The sequence below is a fragment of the Lagenorhynchus albirostris genome, chromosome 1, assembly GCF_949774975.1.
Source record: "Lagenorhynchus albirostris chromosome 1, mLagAlb1.1, whole genome shotgun sequence".
In the NCBI taxonomy this organism is placed as follows: domain Eukaryota; kingdom Metazoa; phylum Chordata; class Mammalia; order Artiodactyla; family Delphinidae; genus Lagenorhynchus; species Lagenorhynchus albirostris.
In genome coordinates this window covers 137,756,674-137,780,341 of record NC_083095.1, presented here as the reverse complement: position 1 = coordinate 137,780,341, position 23,668 = coordinate 137,756,674, and the positions used below count along the sequence as shown (strand labels likewise).

General features: G+C 38.0%; 1 pseudogene; it reads left to right on the top strand.

The window, feature by feature from the left end:
• The first annotated feature begins 1,666 nt into the window (after positions 1–1,666).
• Positions 1,667–7,324, top strand: LOC132528644 (centromere protein K-like; annotated as a pseudogene).
• The last annotated feature ends 16,344 nt before the right edge of the window (positions 7,325–23,668 follow it).

The window sequence follows — 23,668 nt, the reverse complement described above, 5'->3', positions numbered from 1 at the left end:
ACTCATGAATATCCCTCCCACTCTTTCCAAAACCCTCCCTTTTATTTCGACTCTCCTATATATTTGGTGTCTCTGCCTGAATTGGGTTGAGAAGTTGAGTTGTGAACTAGGTTCCTGCTTCTCCATTCTTTGGCCACTGCTGTTCCAGTCTCAGCATCAGTTTCATTATTGACTGCATGGATCCGATCAGAAAAAGAACCTCCCTGGCTGAAACAAGGGGTCTCAGCCAGGCTAGGACCCCAGCATGGGTTCTGTCGACGAACCTGGTAACAGAAACACTCCCCATTCCTCCATGGTCCTTTCACATCCGAATTTCAGACTCTTGCCTCTGGCCTCTAACCTCTCTCCATCATTGTCTCAGTTTGGACAGCATTACCTTCAGGAAGTCTCTCAGGAGGTTTTCAGAGGCAGAGATGCCATAACATAATTCACATTCCATATACCAGTATTTCTATCTAGATTTCAAATAAACCCACCTATTAAGTAAAATTTAACTTCCACCAAAATGGAAGCTCTAAAATGAAAGGGGTCTTGTATTCTTAACTTGTGATCCCCTACAACATATACATGAATAACTGATAGCCTGCCTTGACATGGGCATTCAACAAAATTAGTTTAATTCTGTAAACTACAGGTTAGTAATCCTTTTCTGTAAAGAGCTGTAAATATTTTAAGCCTTAAGAGATATAGGTCTCTGTAGCAACTACTCAACTTTGCTATTGTAGTGTGAAAGCAGCCATAGACAATCTGTAAACAAATTTGCACGACTGTATTCCAATAAAACTTTACTATGGACACTGAAATTTGAAGAAATAGTACTCTGATTTTTCTCAACTACTTAAAAATATAAAAACCAATTTTATTTCACAAGCCTTATACATACAAGGCAGAGGTCTGGATTTGACTACAGGTTGTACTTTGCTGACCCTCAGTATAAATGAATACAGTTTGAATCATTCCCAAATGTATCTCTATGATCCCATTCTTTCTGTTTCTCCAATTATCCTGTAGACTTATCCCTATCTCACCAGAGAACAACACTGATAAAAATCCTTCAATGAATGCCATGTTCCCTCTACTCTATGGGGCCCATATACATGTTAAATCCCAAACTTTTGCTCTCCCTTCTCTCTCCATATGTTTGTGAGGCAGGTCTTTTGCTTTTTGGCAATGCCTCTGATGTGTTCAGTTTCCTTGTCTGTGAACTTCCATCAAATCCCTCTATTTCCAAACCACGGGCTCACCCCTGAGCCCAACCCAATTAATGACTTTCCTAAGAATCTCTTCCTGATCACCCTCCACTAGGCTCCTAAACACCAGGCACTTAGCTCATTGTCCTCTTGTAGACAGCAAGTTGTCTGATTGTTTGCCCTGTCTCTTTTCCAAACTAGCTCCCCACAAGAGTCATAGCTGTTTTGTCAACAATTCCACAAATGGGCTGACAAAGAGTAAACATTCAATCAACATTACGGAATCAATGACTCTCACCGCTGGGAGGCACAGTATAATTAACAAAGAAGACTGAAATAAGCTAGAAACCATTTAGTATATCTGGCATCATTGCTAGTATAAACAGGGGCTTAGTAGAGGAGGGCCAACAGGCAAAACTAAAAAACAGAAGCAGTGGCTCTGTGGTGGTAAGTGATGGGCTGAGGAGAGTGCCATAATGGTTGCAACTTGCCACTGGGGCTGCCTGGCATTTCACAGGATATGGAGCCCCAGCCCTGAAGGAGAGACCCCTTACTGCTGGTAAGATAGGAAGGGGGCAAGGCACAACCTTTAAAAGAATGATAGCCATTGAGGACATGACATAAACTAGTTAGAACCAACTAGGTCAAAGATGGTGGATGATTGACTTCCACTAGACCTTGAGTCTCAGTATATGCTCATTGTAATATATCAGCTAAAGGACACACCCACAGGCACCAAGACAGTTCTGAGGCCAATGACTATAAAAGGCCAAAACGCAGGTGGTAGCCCAATTCCTAGAAATCCCCGCCCCCTTCCCCAAAATAGTTGGAATAATTCTCCCATTCATTAGCCTATGAAATTACCCACCCCTGTAAAAACTGACAACCCTGTATCCTAGTGCCTCTCCCCTTCTGAGATGGCCCACACTCTATGGAGTATGTATCTCCCTAAATAAACCTTCTTTCAACTTACTATGGCTCGCTCTTGAATTCTTTCCTGTGTGAAGCCAAGAACCCACACTCGGTAGCTATCCCAGGGACTTGGATGTGACCTTGGATGTTACCATTCTCTCTGGCCCCACTTTCTTTCCTGCAACACTTGGGAGCTGGATACCTGTGATACTGCAACTTAGAATAAGAAATATATATTTGGTCCCCCTTTCTGGCACAGAGCTCCTAAAACCCTTGGAATTTCTGGTGCTGAGATTGAAAAAGGTATCTTTTGTTATGTTAATACGGTGGCTTTGGAAGGTCGGGAAGGGTGAGGGCTGGCTTGGTTGCCAAGATAACCAATTGATAAGAGAGCTGGAACTTTCAGTCCCATCCCCAGACCTCTGAGGAGGGGAGAGGGGCTGAAATTAAAATCAATCTCCAGTGGCCAATGATTTAATCAACCATGCCTATATAATGAAGACTCCATAAAAAAACAAAAGGATGGGGTTTCTAAAACTTCCAGGTTTGTGAACTAGAACACTTCCATTCGCCACAGTGCTGGACCCAAACTCCATGGGGACAGAAGTTCCTTTGTTCAGGACCTTACTCTAGGTATCTGTTCCTATTGCTGCTGATTCCTAACTTTTAATATCCTTTGTAATAAACTGATAATCTAGTGAGTAAATTGGTTTTCTAAGTCTTGTGAGCCATTCTAGCAAATTAATTGAACCCAAGGAGGGGATCGTAGGAACCTCTGATTTTTAGCCAGTTGATCAGAGACACAGGTGACAACCTAAACTTGTGATTGATATCTGAAGCAGAAGGGGGCAGTTTTGTGGGACTGAGTCCTTAACCTGTGGAATCTGATGCTATCACTGGATAGATAATGTCAGAATTGAGTTGAATTGCAGGACACCTAGAGAATTGCTTGGTGGTGTGGGGGAAAACTTCCCACGTGCTGGAATTGGGAATTGCCCAAAGTCCAGCCAGGCCTCAAGTGCCACTCTTATCTAGCTCCTGCACCAATGACAGCTCCAAAAACCCACCTGTTAGGAGGGAAAGACAAAGTGGTAGGGAACTGAGGAAACTGATTAACTTGAGGGCTTCCCTTCAAGTACTCCTTTATTCTCTAGCACATTCTCTGAATAGAGTGATAAGGAAACTCATGCACAGATAGTATAAGGCAGGGGTCCCCAATCCCTGGGCTGTGGACTGGTACCGGTCCACGACGTGTTAGGAACTGGGCCACACAGCAGGACAAGAGTGGCGGGTGAGCCAGCGAAGCTTCATCTGCTGCTCCCCATCTCTCACATTACCGCCTGAACCATCCTCCCCACCACCCTGGTCTGTGGAAAAACTTTCTTCCATGAAACCAGTCCCTGGTGCCAAAATGTTGGGGACCACTGGTTTAAGGGATTGCCCAAGGTCCTAAAACTTTTTAAATTATCATAAGGCTAAGAAAATTATAAGCGCGAGTCACTGAATCAGCAAGATACAGTGTACTACAGATGTGGAAGACACTAGAGATGCTGAAGAAGAACTTACCAAAGAAGGTGAAGAAATATGAAATGATGTGGAAGAATGTCAGAATAAAACATTGCTTGCTGGAACTGAGACATTCACTGATTCAAATGCTCAGTTATCATTAATTATGTCAGTGAAATGTTTAACCACCACTGGAATTAGTCAATGGCAGAAAGAAACTCCTAAATTAATCCCACTGAATGAAGATGTTCTGGTAACATTAGGAAAAGAAGAGTTACAAAAATTAAGACATGATCTACAAATGGTACTGTCTAGAATGGTAATGTCAAAGAATGAAAAGATAAAGAAAAAAATAGTGGCTGGATGAACAGCAACAGATACTGGAATCTCTTAATATAGTAAACAATGAAACATCACATAGTGACATTTTTTTCTGAATTGAGAACCTTTAATAAGCTGAAAACAAAAATGCTTAATATAAAAGAATTAAGGGTGTGGAGAAAAGGGAACCCTCTCGCACTGTTGGTTGGAATGTAAATTGATAGAGCCACTACGGAGAACAGTATGGAGGTTCCTTAAAAAACTAAAAATAGAACTATCATATAACCCAGCAATCCCACTACTGGGCATATACCCTAAGAAAACCATAATTCAAAATGAATCATGTATCACAATTTTCACTGCAGCACTATTTACAGTAGCCAGGACATGGAAGCAACCTAAGTGTCCATTGACAGATGAATGGGTAAAGAAGATGTGGCACATATATACAATGGAATATTACTCAGCCATAAAAAGAAACGAAATTGAGATATTTGTAGTGAGGAGGATGGACCTAGAGTCTGTCATACAGAGTGAAGTAAGTCAGAAAGAGAAAAAAGATACCGTATGCTAACACATACATATAGAATCTTTAAAAAAAAAAGGTTCTGATGAACCTAGGGGCAGGACAGGAATAAAGATGCAGACGTAGAGAATGGACTTGAGGACACGGGGAGGGGGAACGGTAAGCTGGGATGAAGTGAGAGAGTAGCACTGACATATATACACTACCAAATGTAAAACAGATAGCTAGTGGGAAGCAGCCACATAGCACAGGGAGATCAGCTCAGTGCTTTGTGACCACTTAGAGGGGTGGGATAGGAAGGGTGGGAGGGAGACACAAGAGGGAGGGGATATGGGGATATATGTATATATATAGCTGATTCACTTTATTATACAGCTGAAACTAACACAACATTGCAAAGCAATTATACTTCAATAAAGATGTTTAAAAAAAGAATTTAAGGAGAAACTCTTGATTACCTTGGGTGAGTTTTGAGAAGACCATTTTCCTGTAACTGATAGAAAATTGAAAAAGAAAAACATTGTCTATTCTTGCCTCCTTTGTTGTAGATTAATTGAGCATAAGCACCTGGGTTTAGTTCTGGGCTTTCTATTCTGTTCCATTGACCTGTGTGTCTGTTTTTATGCCAGTACCATACCGTTTTGATTACCGTAGCTTTGTGTATAGCCTGAAGTCAGGGAGCCTGATTCTTCCAAAAGTGTCCTTTCTCAAGATTGTTTTGGCTATTTGGGGCCTTTTGCATTTCCATATAAATTTTAAAATTATTTGTTCTAGTTCTGTGAAAAATATCCATGGCATTTTTTTTTTTTTTTGCGGTACGTGGGCCTCTCACCGCTGTGGCCTCTCCCGTTGCGGAGCATAGGCTCTGGATGCTCAGGCTCAGCGGCCATGGCTCACAGGCCCAGCTGCTCCACGGCATGTGGGATCTTCCTGGACAGGGACACAAACCCGTGTCCCCTGCATCAGCAGGCGGACTCTCAACCACTGCGCCACCAGGGAAGCCCCCATGGCATTTTAAAAAAATAGTTATTAATTTATTTATTTGGCTATGCCAGGCCTTAGTTGCAGCAGGAAGAATCTTCACTGTGGCGTGCTGGATTCTTAGTTGTGGCATGCAGGATCATTTTAGTTGCAGCATGCAGGCCCTTAATTGTGGCATGTGGGATCTAGTTCCCTGACCAGGGATCAAACCTGGGCACCCTGCATTGAAAGCACAGAGTCTTAACTGCTGGACCACCAGGGAAGTCCCACCCATGGTATTTTGATAGAGATTTCATTGAATCTGTAGATTTCCTTGGGTAATATGGTCATTTTAACAATATTGATTCTTCCACTCCAATCACACAGTATATCTTTCCATCTGTTTGTGTTGTCTTCAATTTCTTTCATCAGTGTCTTATAGTTTTCCAAGTACAGGTATTTTGATCCCTTAGGTAGGCTTATTTTTAGGTATTTTATTCTTTTTGATGTGATGGTAAATGGGATTGCTTTCTTAATTTCTCCTTCTGATTAAAAAATGGGCAGAAGACCTGAATAGGCATTTTTCCAAAGAGGACATACAGATGGCCAGCAGGCACGTGAAAAGATACTCAACATGGCTAATCATTAGGGAAATGCAAGTCAAAAGCACAATGAGGTATCACCTCATATCTGTCAGAATGGCTATCATCAAAAATAGCACAAATAAGGGAGTTCCCTGGTGGCCTAGTGGTTAGGATTTGGCACTTTCACTGCAGAGGTCTGGGTTCAATCCCTTGTTGGGGAACCATCCTGCATGCCGTGTGGTGCAGCCAAAATACAAAAAAAAAAAAAAAAAAAAAAACCCACAAATAATAAATGTTAGCCAGGACTTGAAAAAGAGAACCCTCATACGATGCCAGTATGAATGTAAATTGGTACAGCCACTGTGAAAAACAGTTTGGAGGTGTCTCAAAAAAAACTAAAAATAGTGCTAACATATGTCCCAGCAATTCCACTCCAGGGTATATATCCATAAAAAACAAAAACACTAATTAAAAAAGATACATGCACCGCAATGTTCATAGCAGCATTACTTAAAACAGTCAAGATATAGAAGCAACCTAAGTGTCCATCAACAAATGAATGGATAAAGAGGCTGAGTAACATTCCATTTTATGTATATATGGAACATATATTTTGCTCCATATATACATGGACAAGAACAAAAATTTGCCATTTGCAGCAACATGGATAGACTTGGAAGGTATTATGGTAAGTGAAATTAGTCAGAGAAAGACAAATACTGTATGATATCACTTATATGTGGAACCTAAAAATACAATAAGTTATTGAATATAACAACAACAAAAAAAGCAGCAGACTCACAGCTATAGAGAACAAACTAGTGATTACCAGTGGGGAGAATGAAGGGCAGAGGGGCAATATAGGGGTATCAGATTAAGAGGCACAAACTATTATTGATAAAATAAGCTACAAGGATATATTGCACAACACAGGGAATATAGCCAATATTTTATAACCATAAATAAGGCATAACATTTAAAAACTGTGAATCACTATATTGTACACCTGTAACATACAGCTTTATACAGCAAATAAACTTCAAAAATTTTTTTGAAAATAAATTAATTAAAAAGAAATTTTTAAATGATAACAAAAATATAGAGGAAAAAAGAAAAACATTAAAAAATCAACTGCATAACTGATAGCATTACATGAAATGTTAGAGATTCATATAAATAGATTTTTTGATGTCCCACATGATCCATATGTCAAAATTAGTGATTACTTTTGGCCACCTTATAATGAACTGCTATTACTTAAAGGAATTGCCTTGAGACATCTAGACGATTCAATCCAAATAAGATTAGAATTCTTCTATGAGTAAAAAGGTGGTCTTTTTTTCCCACACAGTACTTAAAGAATCCTTTTTGTTATTCAAAGATAACAGAAACACTGAAGACTACTTGAATGGAGAACATAAAATCAAAGCACTTAGTCCATCTTTCTTTTATTCTTAAAATGGCATATGCTGCAATCTTATTCATTTTAATATAGTCCTCTTTCATTCAAGTCAGTGCTTTAGTGTTTTAAACTATGTGAACAAGAATGCAAGTAAAAAAAAAAAAAAAGAATGCAAATAAAAAATATTCTAGACCTAATCATTACAAAACATTTAATGTACCTTACTTCATGCAATACTCTTTAAAAATTCTTTGTTAATTTATGATATTGCTAATGCAATATTTTCCATTAAAATATTATGAGTTTCTTTTACGTATTTTGATGTCCATTTGATGCTTAACTCATTCATTTAGGAATTATAATGGACAGACTATTTTATTTGAAGATGGTTCTAAAATTAAAGTAGTATCTGATACAGAAGATAGCAAGATTTTAAAATATTTATCAAATCTGTTTCATGTATACTGCCTTAGTTTTAGATTTGTTTAAAAAAAGGAATATAAAATACTAATGGATAGAGTTAGCATGAAAACTAATGGATAAACATAAACTTTCATAAAACGAAAACTATTTTAATGTGTATTATATACCAAATGATATTATATATTAAACTACTCTTGATTCTGTTAATTATTACCAACAAAATTGTGTTCATAAAATTGTATTAATCCTTTTCTGGACTTTTCTGTAATCCTTTCCTGTGACTTTTCTGTAAATAAAACACTTTACTTTAAAAACAAAAACAGGGAATTCCCTGGCAGTCCAGTGGTTAGGACTCAGTGCTTTCACCACAGGGGCCTGGGTTCAATCCCCAGTCGAGGAACTAAGATCCCACAAGCCACGTGGCACAGCCAATAGATAGACAGACAGATAAATTAATTAATTAATTTAAAAACTAAGCAAAAAAGTGGAAGCAAAACTAATTGTGAAGTTCCTGGTAATCAAAGACTATGCAATTGTAATTAAAATAACTAAAAATAAATTTTAAAAAATTAGCTTGTAGCAATGTACTTTCAATTACAAAACAGCTTTTAAAATTGTTAAAACTCAGTTCCAATAATGTATAGCTATAACAGGACATAGATTCATAGATTTATGAAGATAGTAATCTATCTTCTAAGAATTTAAACTAAGGACATGGGCACAATAAAAGAAAAATATTTATGCATAAAATATCCTTCCCTCTCTTTCATAAAGCAATATAATTGTCCATTCCACCAAGGAAACTTTAAAAACCAATAAATCACCTATTCAACATTTACTCAGAGACCTCCTTACTCAGAACCCCAAAGTTCAATCTTAAAGAAGTAGGTTTTTCATTCTCTTCTTTAGGCAAACTTGAAATTTGGTTACTTAACTTTACTTGAAAAATATGATTTTTCTCCTGTTGCAGAGTCTGATACTGACAGAAGAATCACTGCTTGAACCCAGACCTCGTGTTCACTATCCAATAGAAAAAGAAATGTTGGACATAGCTTGGAAGAAAATGTCAATATGACTTTCATAGGAAACTGTGTGGCAGCATCAAGGAAGGTTGGCTGGGACTCAGCCCAGGGTCTGAGGCTTCTTCTGCCACGCAAGGCTCAGACAAATACGAGGGTGGTACAGGGTCCCTGCAGCTGCCCCTGAGCCAAGGTCACTCGAGGCTCTGAGTGCCTACAATTATTCCTCTTCCTCTTGGATCAAGCCCTTCTCACTTTCCAGAAGCCTGTTTTCATTTTCTGTGACATTTTCTAAAGTTTGATATTAAATCTTTGATGCCTGCATTGTGCTCCTCCAGCCTGACAACCAATGGGAGGGAAGGGGAATGGAGAAGAGGAAAGGAAGGGGAGAAAGAGGAGGAGAGAAGACAACTTTGGGAGAGAGGGTTGTCAATGTGGAAGGAAGTGATACAAATAGGGAATGGAAGAAGGCAAGGAAAAATCCTGTGTGACTGAATTGGGATTGAACACATTATAAATACTTGAAAAAAATACACAACCCCATACAGATTTTATATGTCTATATATACTTATATACAACTACATATAGTTATATATACTATATATAGTTATAGTTATATACATAGCTATGTCTATATATCTAAAAGGACCTAAAAGCAATAATCTATTAGTAGCACTGAGACTTTAGCTTCTAAATAACTTTCCACATTGTAAGAAATGAGTGGGGGGCAAGATGGGAGGATGGGGGAGAAAAGTCCTTTCTTATAGAATGTCAACTACAAAATACTGAAGGAATGATGTAGTTATAAAACATCATTTTGGACTATGATAGTAAAAAATTGTTTCTTGCAAACCAAAAAGGCATCATGATTGCAACCTAAATAAAGCTTGGCAACTTTTTTTTTTTAATCATTACAAGGCAAAAATTTAATGAAAATTAGTCAGTGGGTATGTAATAATCCAAAGGGCTAAACAGTTACATGGAACTGCATTAGAAATTTAAAATAGAAGTAAATGAAGTAACTGTTACATGTTATCATCATCTGATTCATTTCTTCCTTCAAAGATTCCCTGGCATATTTCTTTGCTAAGATGACACAGTCTTGAAGACATTTCAGACAGACCTACACAGAGGGCATTCTATAAAATACCTGGCTTGTATGCTTCAAAAATAATAACCACATGAAAATCAAAGAAGGCTAAGGAACCATTCCAGATTAAAGATAATCTTAAAAGGCCATGGCAAGCTGTGACAGGGCGAGAGAGAGTCATGGACATATACACACTAACAAACGTAGTAAGGTAGATAGCTAGTTGGAAGCAGCCGCATGGCACAGGGATATTGGCTTGGTGCTTTGTGACAGCCTGGAGGGGTGGGATAGGGAGGGTGGGAGGGAGGGAGATGCAAGAGGGAAGAGATATGGGAACATATGTATATGTATAACTGATTCACTTTGTTATAAAGCAGAAACTAACACACCATTGTAAAGCAATTATACCCCAATAAAGATGTTAAAAAAAAAAAAAAAAGCCATGGCAGCTTGATTGGATCTATAGTCCTGAACTAGATTTGTAACAGAAAAAAAAATGCTATAAAGAAAATTATTGGGATAGCTGAAGGAACTGGAATATAGACTGTAGATTAAAGAATTGCATAAATGTTAAAGTTCCTGAATTAATAACTGTACTGTGGGTATCTAAATGTACATCCCTGTTCTTAGGAAGTATATATGCATACGTGGCATGATGTCTGCAACAGTCTCTCAAATTGGCCAGAACAAACAAAAAAGTTTATACATAGTGGGAAAGAGGGACATGACAAACAAAATGTGGCAAAATATTTAAAATTAGTGAATCTGGGTAAAGGGTAAGTTAGAGTTCTTAATAATATTCTTGTAATTTCTATAATTTTAAGGTTGTTTCCAAATAAAAGTAAAATAAAAATAGTACGGTTAGAGTATACCCATGTATTTAATACATGTGTTGCCCAAGTGAGCACTTACACCCATTTGTTTAAAAAATTTAAAATACATAGAATATGTATGTATTAGTTATGTAAGTATAAAAGTATTTGTATAAAAAGTTTTTCTATTGTGAGAAAATGTTAGGTTCTGAAACAAGTATAGATATTTAGATTTACACTTTTTGAGTACTCATAGAACAGATCTACCTAATTCTCTTAACTCTAAGGATATTCCAATAATTCTGCCAGTTCCTGATGCTTATTATTTTTATGAATATTTAAGTGGTTCCTTATCTAATTATGTTATTTTTATGTATTTGAATAGCTAATATGTTCACATAGTTTAAAAAGATCAAATGTGAGACTTCCCTGGTGGTCCAGTGGGTAAGACTCCATGCTCCCAATGCAGGGAGCCCAGGTTCAATCCCTGGTTGGGGAACTAGATCCCTCATGCATGAGCAACTAAGAAGTCCGCATGCCGCAACAAGACCCATTGCAGCCAAAGTAAATAAATAAATATATTTTTAAAAAATCAAATGCACAAAACGACATACAGTGATAAGTCTGCTTTTAACCTCTGTTGACCATATATCTCTATCTCGTAAAGGCTCAGTTTACAACCGTTATCCTGGAATGATTATGAATAGCCCCTTCTTTCAGAATTATGTTAGTCTGAATGATACTTAGATCCCTGTTCCTTTACCAGACTGCCACACCAAGACTTACATCAACACCTGTGTTAACAGTGTCTGTGTATACTCCTGGAGGAATTCTACTAATATATAAGTTTACATAAATTTTATCTTTTTAAATTTTAAACAAATGGGTATACCCATGCTATTATTTAACTTTCATTTTGAAACAATCTTAAACACATGGAAATTGCAAGAATATTAAAAAGAATTCTCATTTACTCTTTACCCAGATTCACTAATTTTAAATATTTTGCCACATTTGGTTTATCATGCTGAGGCACCATTACTTTCACATGGATTACAGTTTCTAGCCCCACTCCTCTCTCAAACGTCCTTCTAAATGATTTGGAAAAATTAATACAGAAAGGAAGACTCCAAGAGTACAATATTGAAAGCTTCATAGAGTACATTTGCAGAAATGGTAGCAGAGGAAAGGGGGTGTGCAGCCAGTAGAGTGTGGAAGGTACACAAGGGGAGCTAGCAATGCTAATTTTGAGAATCGAAGAATTACAAAATCTATAGGCATACAGATACTTCTTCTGTGATTTACATAAAACACTGGAAACTGTCTTTCCCCCAAGAGCCCTTTATAGACAAATAACTAACATGTGTACCATATGCTTGGAGGCATAGATGAAAAGAAAAAAGAGGTCGAAATTTTAGCTTTTCCTGCCTCAATCCTGAATAACTTCAGTATTTCACACACACACAATCCTGTTTAAGTCAACAAAGAAAATAATCATATGGATTTTGCCATTATTGTTTTCACAGTCTAATAAAGAGATAGATGGAACTAATGGAATTTGTATTTAAGTAGCCAGAAAATCACCATAACTAAACCAGAGGCCTCAATCCTCACCAAAACCTCCTGCTGGACATATACGTATCTATTAACAATCATCATTTGTCAGTTTTCACATTGCTAAGTGAACGTGTCTGGTCTACTCTTATATTTAAGTGCTAGGGTCTAAGGATACACATACTTAGATATTCATGGCAGCAGTGTTGGTGAAAACTGCAGACTTCATGTGACCTAAACAATAGTCAGGTATAGAAGGGGCACATCTACTCTGGGATATAGATATAATGGTATCATTCATACATATATACATATATTTAACATTACTATGTACACACAAATATTCATAAGTATATATGTATATATACACATCTATATATATATAGTGGTATGAGATATAGATATAGTGGTGATAGATACAGATGGATAATGATAGAATACTATCTGGAGATGAAAACGAACAACTGTAGTTACAAGTAAATGGATGAATACTGAAAACATAATATTAAGTGAAAAAATATATATACAGTTAAGAGCAGGCAAAACTATATCAACTGTATTCCTATAGCTTAAATATGTAATCACAGGGATAAAATTATAAAGAACAGCATGGAGGATTTATCTCTGTTGGAAGAGGAGGTCAAGAGTGGGAAGGGATACCCAGTAGTTTTAGGAGAGCCATGCATCTTCTATTTCTTCACTTGCGTGTAGGCCTGAATAAGGCACTTAGCCTCTTTGTATGACTTTTTTTTTTTTTGGCCGCACTGTGCGGAGTGTGGGATCTTAGTTCCCCAACCAGGGATTGAACCCAGGCCCCCTGCAGTGGAAGCATGGAGTCCCAACCACTGAACCGCCAGGGAATTCCCTGTATGACATTTTTATCATCTGTAAAATGGAATATTCCATGGAGAGCAAGAACAAGTGACCAATATAGAGCAAGTACTCAATAGATGTTGGCTGGTACTGGTTCCATTCACATCCTCTGTTGTACTCAAACCCCAATAATCCTAGGTTCTGCTCAAAAGTACAACGGTTTTAATGTGCCAAGGAGGACCACTGTGAGTTGGTCTGGATGGCTGTGCCCACCTTCTTATCAGCCTTGGTCGCTTGACCAGAAAATGGAAGCAGGTTCTGAGTTCTGACATGATCACAGGCCCAGGGCTGAACATACATGTCTTTTACCAAGCCCTGGGCTACTCACTTCCCTAGGAGTTCAGCTCATCTCTCTGGCTGGAGCCCCTTAACTACAGGATGACTTGGAAAAACTGATCCTGCACGTCATCTGTATTACAATTAAACCCCATGCTTTAGGATTCTGCATCACTGTTGCTTACCTGAATAATCAGTTGGGCTCTCCTTAGACTAATAGAAGGAAGTCTCTTCTTGAGTGCAAACAGAAAATGATTCCCAGCTTATTCTGCAGCAACATTCTCCGGGAGGGTCTACAACTCCTTCAGGACATGTGTTTTTCAAGCATATTAAAGCATGCACCTGTTTCCTTACTGATTCCTGAGTAAGCCTCAGGTCAAACTCGGTTCACCTGCTTGATGTCAATTTTCTTAAACCTGGGTGCTTCAGAATCCTTCACAAATACAACTTGCAGTGCTAGTTCCGGTTCCATCGGCTTTGGGTCAGAACCAGTCATGCATGAAGGTGATCCTGTCAGAAGAGCCTTGCACAGTTGGGATATCGTAACCGTCTTTGGATTTACACCACTCCCAGAATTTGTGACTGTCCCCACCAGGCAAATCATGGGATGTCTCTGCCCTGTCAGTTGGAAGGTGTCCTGAGGTAGAAAGAGAAGATACTATACCTCTAGGGCTTTACACCCCTGTCTATTTGAAAGGGTCCCACACCTGGGTAACTCTCCAAACCAAATCTCAAACAGGAGCTGACTTAGAACATAACTACAAAGCCATCCAAATGCTCTCTGGGCTTAACTCTGCTTCTGGGACTTGAGATTTGGGAGGCAGTTTAAGTCTGGTGAGCATAGGATTCACCAGAGAGCTTGTTACCCTGTGAGTTGTGATTCAGTAAGCCTGGGGTGGGAGCTGAGATCTGCATTCCTAACAAGATCCCAGGTGATGCCAATGCTGCTGGTTCACAAACCTCACTTTGAGTAACAAAGGTCTAGCATATTGCTTAAGGGCTTACTTGCCAGGGAGACAGATTAGATAGACTCCTAATTTTAACTAAACTGCTGGGGGATCTTGAACAACTCCTTTGCCTCCAGAATTGAGTTTATGACTAAAACCCCTCCCCCCTTTGCCTTAAGAAAGTTTGAGTATGTAAAGCATACTCATTTTTTCAACAGAAATGCCATACTTTATTCTTTTGTTTAAAAAAGGCATCCTTATGTAAAAAAATGTTTTCTAAGAAGAAATATATTATTTCAGGTCATAAATACTCAGCAAACATACAACTGCTGACAACAGCAAAAACTGACACTGGTGTTTTCCATTAGTGCTGAAAACAAACCTGCTTAGGATATATTTACAGGATATTACACTACTCAACCACAAAAATTGAGATATTTGGGTCTTCTAGGGGTAGACACTGATATTTGTAAAGGCAGAACATCTATACAAAATTAAAAATAAAGTATATTTTCACACGTGTTGTCATAACAGTAATACTGGGAGGTATGTTAAGCACAAAGTTTCTTCAAAATACAAGGACAAGCAAAAAGAAACTGGCTTACATGCTGAGTCCAATATTAAACTGGGCTTCAGCTCTGCACTCTCAGACTTGGTGCACTTTAGTGATTTTCTCCACCCCGTTAGTGAACCCCAGTCCCACTGTTTGAACTATTCTCTCAAAGTGTGGTCCTCAGATCAACCCTGGCACTTGTTAGAAATATGAATCCTCAGGCCCCAAACCAGACCAAGTGAATTAGAAAAACCTGGGTGGGGGTTTGCACTCTGTTTTAACAAGCTCTCAGTTGATGCTGATGCACACTCAAGTGGGGAAATCACTACCTTGCCAGAGATACAGAAGACTCAAGCAAAACTGCAGGAAAAAAAAAAAAAAAGCAAATATCTAAAAATGAGGAAAGGGCTAAACAGTGTGATTAAATTTTAAGTGAAATGATGATTGCTTTAGCAATATGAAAAATGTTTCTAAGATTAAGAAAAGTTTTCTAAGCATCCATAACAAACAGAGGAGGTGGTGGACTAGACAGGGTGTGCATGGAAGTGGAGGGTAATCAGTGAGAGGCCAGAGATATGTAAGATTTCTACTTACATAAGAGAAAGTACCACCCATGACTGGAAAAAGGGGCAGCAAAACATCCAGAGGAAATTCAGCTTCATTTTACTGAAGTTGAGAATTACAAAGAGAAAATCTATCAGTTCATTCAAAATACAAGTGTATAAATCTGAAATTATGTAAAAATGTGCTTTGTGTTCATTGGAAAGGGGAGATACAGATAGGAGGAAACTATAGAAGTTCAATTTCCTCCATTCTCTCTCTCTCTCTCTCTCTCTCTCTCTCTCTCTCTCTCTCTCTCTCTGTCACACTCACACACACACACACACACACACACACACAGGAAAGTGAAACAAACTATATACTGATCTGCAAAACCTGTATGCGCTTTAAAGGTAAAGCAAATGATACTGTGGCAATTATCTTTAAGAAGCCCTTGTCTCTGCTGTATGTATGCAGGAATACTTCCTTAGAAAAGTGACTGGTAGAATCAGAAGAAAACTCTGAATACTTCTTTTTCTTTTAAATAAAAGGAGTCTCATTAAAATAAAAAAACCAAAAGAATGAACTCAACCATCAACTTTACCGAAATACATTTAAAATATTTTTTCATATATTAAAAACAGCACAAAATAATATTTTAAAAGGAAGGCACACATATTTGCCCACAGATGATTTCTATAGCCATAGAATCAATGCAAAATATTTTCATATCGTTCTGTATAAAATCCAAAGCTCTCTTTAAACCACATTTTGTAATGTCAAAACTAAAGGAAGAAAATAAGAGATAAAAAGGGGAAATGAGGTCTTTTAAAATCTGTATTATATAGGGTACATTTCTTTTTTTTTTTTTTTTTTTTTGCGGTACGCGGGCCTCTCACTGCTGTGGCCTCTCCCGTTGCGGAGCACAGGCTCTGGACGGGGCCAACAGCTGCGCGGCATGTGGGTACTTCCCGGACCGGGGCACGAACCTGTGTCCCCTGAATCGGCAGGCGGACTCCCAACCACTGCACCACCAGGGAAGCCCTAGGGTACATTTCTAAGTGTGTAGGTGCGAATCCATGTTTTAAAAAACTAAATCCTGAACATAATAACGAAGGAACAAAAAACCCAATTATGAAACGTGTTGGTTTCCCTGGGCAGTGGAAATGAAGACTGAGAAGTGCAGCGACACCTACCGCAGCGACATCCCGCGCCACACCGTGCAGACACAGACAAGACACACCCCCGCGGTCACCCCTCACTCCATTAGGTACGTCACCTTCCCAGAGTGCCCCGCGGGCAAGCCAGCCGCGCCGGGTAATAACGTATTTCCTCTGGGCTGCGGTGCTGGTTGGTCTTGCTGGTAAAGACTGGCACGGGAAGGGCTTAGTAAGCGCGTATCTTCGAGTGAAACATTTCTAATGGTTTTAGTTTTCTAAGCAGGCTACGTTGGCCAGAAAATTTTTTTTTTCAGAATTACTAATTACTTAAGGTCATCAAGTAATGAGTAATTTCCCCTCAGAAGGGTCCAAAAATACAAGTTTTAAAGAATTAATACAGCATAACACCACTGTAAAACATATGCCCCTTTAAGAAGTGTTTGATTCAGAAGGAATTGAATCATTGACACCCCCCCAACAAAAAAAGGCAACATATAAGGAAATTTTCCTCTCTTTAGTTATATTACAAACTTGGCATATTCCTGAACAAATACATTCTGCTACCAGCTAATTTAACACTGTTGCCACTGAATGAACTGTATAATACACATGTATACAATGAAGCATACATAGAAACATTCAATGAGGGCATCTCATAAGTGTAGATCTGAGCAGAAGGAAACCAAAATTCAGATGCTGCAAGGTTTACCTGTACAACTTAGAAGGCTGAGGTGGACTTTCATTTCCTAATTTTTGAATTGGTTATTCTTTCAATTTGTAACATTAGCACTCCTTAAAATAAAGTCTACATGGTGAAAAAAATACATACATACAGCCAACATGTCTCTGATTATTAAAAAAAAAAAGGACTGGAAATATTTGAAGATCATTCCTAACTATGACACTAGTAGTTTTACTGCATTGGAATTTTTCCTTGCCTCCCCCTTAATTTTCCAGTAGTCCTAATGTTTTCAATCATTACTTAAAAAAATTTTAAGGTCACCCTCCAAATAATTAACATTAAGGAAATAAGGAATTCATAATTTTTGTAGTAGTTTGAAGTATTGACTTATTTATGTAGTGGAATGCGACATACTAAAGTTTCTGCCATATTTTTGTAAAATGCAATGAAGCTGGAAGGAGAACAGCAGTGGAGAAACGGGTCCATTGGGCAATGATGTTGAGGCAGCAAAATGTGCTCCACTGCAAGCTGGTGAGAGGAAGGAAAGGGAGTGGTGATGCATACAGTAGGGGTGAAGATAAACGAAGATCAGTAGTTACTTTGGAAAGAACTCTGACTTATTTATTTCAAAAGTTGACAAAACACACAAAACATGTCAAAGAACATTTTTAATTATCAAAATTCACATTTTTCACATAAATCTTGAAACTCAGCTGAAATTTTTTCCCATCCAGGCAAATTTTCTTGAGTTAGTTTATGGAATTTTTTAAAAAGGAAATACCCAAGAATGCAAGACAAAACCTAAAATTTAGCTTTGTTAAAGTGGTATGCCCATTGAAAATGCAGACCAGTTAAATTAGATAAAAGAGAAATGAAAACAATATTACAAATAAGTTTATAAGCAACTTTTTACAGACCATAATTATAAAATAAAAGTATATGTATATAAAAATAGCACTTTATTTTTCTAAGTAAAGACTGATTATATGCTAAAATTCTAAATTCACAACACAAGAATTCCCCCCCTCCTTCCTCCTAGGAGAGAACCAGTAGGGGAGTTAGGCGAGCACTATTGGTGATCACTGATGGAAATTCCCCAAACTGAAGGATCCTACAGAAGCTTGGAAGACAGAGGCTGGGAGGCTGAGGGATGTCCCACCTGGCTCTGCCCCCCAGCTCGAGTTTATTCCCGGGATGGTACCTTGCGGAACGCAGTCCTCCTGGCCAGTCCCTGGACCTTCTCAGGTGCCGAGTGACCCAGCTTGCAGACAAGTTATGCTTTTCTTGCTGGCAACAGTGCCAGGCGGGATCGTTGATGGAACGGAGACCACAGCCCCTGACCTTTAGGTTTTGGGACAGTGGCCACATAGTCTCTGGTTTCCCACTATCCGATATCCTGCAGATGGTTCAGAAATAAGCATTTCAAATTAACACTTAATTCAAAAGCGAGGTACCATAAAACTGACTCTTCCAAAAAAGCATTATAAATTAAAACTTATTATGTACCAACATACTGAAAGAAAAGCACAGACTTCAAGAAGTTTTTGTCCTCTTTTAAGTTTTCAGATGCTGTGCAAATTGCCTTAAAATGAACAGATTTCAATTAAAGTCTTAACTAAATCTCAGCATAATAAACCTAATCGGTTGGCTTGGGGGAAAATACTCAAGACATTTCTAAGAGCATAAAATGTCAAAGTTAAATCAAATGTTACAATTTCAATACAAAGAAAGTATCTTAACTTCAGACTTAAGAGTACCTTTTCAAGCATGATAGGAAATCTGATAATTTGGACTCTATTACAAAGTTTTCAAAGAGCTATAGAGAAAAAGTGGATAGAGAAAAGCCTGGAAAAATAAAATGCTAACAAAACTTCAGTTGTTAGAAACAATAGAAGAATTCAAATTTAGTAACTAGACCCCTTCCGATGAAAAATTAACAAAAGAAGAAAAACAGTCATGAGAATATAATTCACTTAGAGAACCTCCAGCAAGGTGAAAATAAAGTCATTTTTTTTTTCTCACTCAGGTTGGAAAACTTTTTTAAAAACAATCTACCAAGGATTTAGGCTATGAAATTACATTCATCTTATGAACCATCTTGCAACTTTTGTGGAAAATGACATGCATACATACACACACTTATGGAAGGATGAATTTAACACAGGACAAACACAACTGCACAGGTTTTATAATAAAATATGAACTATGGAAGCATGCTCCTGTATGCCCATGTTTGTAAATGAAATCAGTCAGCCTAATAGGGTTCACAATAATGTTAACAACAGTTAACTATAGAAAGTAGCATTAATAAATGGATATGGAGCCAGGCTTCCCTGAATTTTTTACTGTGATTAATTCTGAATTGTGTTTTTTCTTCAATTTTAAAATAAAAATTAAAAAGAAGAAAGATTCTTGCTCAAATGAACACAGTTATTTTTGGTTCCTGTGCCCATCTTTTCCTTGTTTTGACTTTTCCTTCTTTCAGCATTCTGAGACTTTATGCCTTCCACCATGACTCAGCATTATCCCCAGCAGCTACTGATAACCCTCTGTGAGCTTTTCAATGAGGCTGACTTTGGCCTCTAATTTTATTGCTGCCAGATGACACTGCAACCCTGAATCCTATAAACCAAGTGAAGTTTCCATTTCTGAAATGATGAAGGCACTGAAGTAACTTGTAGTACATGGGATATTCACGAACTAATTTGGGATCCTGCACAGGAAAGTCTAAGTGAATGAAGAGAATGGTGCAAGCTATAGACCATAATTCCTTGTGACCTCTCCCTTGGCCCTTAGGATTTTTTTTTCCTCTGTCAAACCCTCTACCTCTTTGTCTGTACAGACTCTTTCTCTAAAACCAAGGGTTTGCTTTAACAACATTTGAGACACCAAGAAACCAAAATATTTCAATTTACATTCACACCAGTGGCATTCCTACTAGGAAGATGCCAAATGTAGCTAATGAATGCATAAGAAAAAAACAACATAAAATCAATTAATTGAAGTGTCATTCTCAAAATCTAGCCCCAGCATATGTATTCAACTTGTCAGGTTTCATACAGATGTCATATTTCATACAGATGAAATATGCTCTACCTACAGTACCTCAAATATTTTTGTCATTTTTTATAGCCTGTTACCTACCTTGAACAGGAATCCCATTTTTGTCTTCCCTATTCTACTTTCCTTAAGTTTCTACTAATTATCCTTTATGTCTCGTCATATGTCTCTTCCTCTAGGAAGCCTTCCCATACCACTTAAGTCTAGACTGCATGCCCATACACCCTTTGAAATCCTCCAGTGCTGTGCACAATCAAAATCACAGCATTCCTACTGAAGGGGAGGGAAAAAAACCTTTTTCCTTCTACCCTGCTAGTTTCTCAGCAGGGTCTCTGTAACAAAAGACTGATTAACAAGACAAAAGTATACAAATTAATTTGTTTTACATGATACAGGAGGCTTCATAAGGAAATGAGGATGCATAGAAATGGTTAAACCTGAGTGTTTTTACAGGTGGTTTGATGACGAATGGAAAATCATGGGAAAATGTGATAGGACAAAAGGATATGAGCTAAGTGTAGTAAACAATTGGAAATTTATCAAGGCCTATTCATTCCGCTTGGTGTTCCTCCTTCTTCAGAGATAAGAATGTTCCTTTCCTCCAAGTGTGGGGAGGGAACCTCTCACTTGACCCTTCTTTTTTTTTTATTTTTCATTATTTTTTTAAATATCTTTATTGGAGTATAATTGCTTTACAATGGCATGTTAGTTTCTGCTTTATAACAAAGTGAATCAGTTATACATATACATATGTTCCCATATCTCTTCCTTCTTGTGTCTCCCTCCCTCCCACCCTCCCTATCCCACCCCTCTAGGTGGTCACAAAGCACAGACCTGATCTCCCTGTGCTATGCGGCTGCTTCCCACTAGCTATTTTACGTTTGGTAGTGTAAATATGTCCATGCCACTCTCTCACTTTGTCACAGCTTACCCTTCCCCCTCCCCATATCCTCAAGTCCATTCTCTAGTAGGCCTGTGTCTTTATTCCCGTCTTACCCCTAGGCTCTTCATGACCTTTTTTTTTTTCTTAGATTCCATACATATGTGTTAGCATATGGTATTTGTTTTTCTCTTTCTGACTTACTTCACTCTGTATGACAGACTCTAGGTCCATCCACCTTGCTACAAATAGCTCAATTTCGTTTCTTTTTATGGCTGAGTAATATTCCATTGTATATATGGGCCGCATCTTCTTTATCCATTCATCTGATAATGGACACTTAGGTTGCTTCCATGTCCTGGCTCTTGTAAATAGAGCTGCAATGAACATTTTGGTACATGACCCTTTTTGAATTATGGTTTCCTCAGGGTATATGCCCAGTAGTGCGACTGCTGGGTTGTATGGTAGTTCTATTTGTAGTTTTTTAAGGAACCTCCATACTGTTCTTCATAGTGGCTGTATCAATTTACATTCCCACCAACAGTGCAGGAGTGTTTGCTTTTCTCCACACCCTCTCCAGCATTTACTGTTTCTAGATTTTTTGATGATGGCCATTCTGACTGGTGTGAGAGGATATCTCATTGTAGTTTTGATTTGCATTTCTCTAATGATTAATGATGTTGAGTATACTTTCATGTGTTAAGAAAACACTCCCATTTACCATTGCAACAAAAAGAATAAAATATCTAGGAATAAACCTACCTAAGGAGACAAAAGACCTGTATGCAGAAAATTATAAGACACTGATGAAAGAAATTAAAGATGATACAAATAGATGGAGAGACCACAGCCCCTGCCCTTTAAGCTTTGGGACAGTGGCCACATAGTCTCTGGTTTCCCACTATCCGATATCCTGCAGATGGTTCAGAAATAAGAATTTCAAATTAACACTTAATTCAAAAGCAAGGTACCATAAAACTGACTCTTGTTCTTGGATTGGAAGAATCAACATTGTGAAAATGCCTCTACTACCCAAAGCAATCTACAGCTTCAATTCAATCCCTATCAAACTATCACTAGCATTTTTCACAGAACTAGAACAAAAAATTTCACAATTTGTGTGGAAACACAAAAGACCCTGAATAGCCAAAGCAATCTTGAGAATGAAAAATGGAGCTGGAGGAATCAGGCTCCCTGACTTCAGACTATACTAAAAAGCTTTACTGTAGAACTGATAAGACAGTATGGTACTGGCACGAAAACAGAAATATAGATCAATGGAACAGGATAGAAAGCCCAGAGATAAACCCATGCACATATGGTCACCTTATCTTTGATAAAGGAGGCAAGAATATACAGTGGAGTAAAGACAGCCTCTTCAATAAGTGGTGCTGGGAAAACTGGACAGCTACATTTAAAAGTATGAAATTAGAACACTCCTTAACACCATACACAAAAATAAACTCAAAATGGATTAAAGGCCTAAATGTAAGGCCAGACGCTATCAAACTCTTAGAGGAAAACATAGGCAGAACACTCTATGACATCAATCACAGCAAGATCCTTTTTGACCCACCTCCTAGAGACATGGAAATAAAAACAAAAATAAACAAATGGGACCTAATGAAACTTCAAAGCTTTTGCACAGCAAAGGAAAGCATAAACAAGACCAAAAGACAACCCTCAGAATGGGAGAAAATATTTGCAAATGAAGCAACTGACAAAGGTTAAATCTCCAAGATTTATAAGCAGCTCATGCAGCTCAATAACAAAAAAACAAACAACCCAATCCAAAAATGGGCAGAAGACCTAAATAAATATTTCACTTGAGCCATCTTATCACCTCCTTCAGGGAAGAAGGTCAGAGAATCCTCCCAGAAACTTTCCTTTCTCAAATTACTTCAGCTTAAAATACTCAATATACCAGGGTACTGTATTTTGGGGGAGTGTGTCCTGAACCCCGTCACTACCCACAATTTAATTGCCTATTCATTTATTTGAGTTCCACTCCATTGATGACAGGAGGAAAGCTGTATTTTTCATTCACCTGTTCATCCACTAAATATAACAAAGTACATGCCACATGGTTGCCATTTAAATTTTGTTCGTACACATGCAAATATTTCCTTATACCCATCTTCCCTTTTCCCAATTAGACACAATTTAGCATTTAAGTAATGCCACCCTAAAGTTGAAAAATGTTATTAGACCTTTTCCTACATAATGATTCCTCAGTTTCCCCTAATTGCATCAAGGTAAAATGACATCAGTTTACCTTACCTGTTTGGTCTCATCTCCTCCTCCAAACCTTCATTAACAACTCTATGAACAGAGCATTTTGATCCTTTTGGAATTTGTCTGTGTGCCATGCTCCTCCTGGCCTCATTACACTTGCAA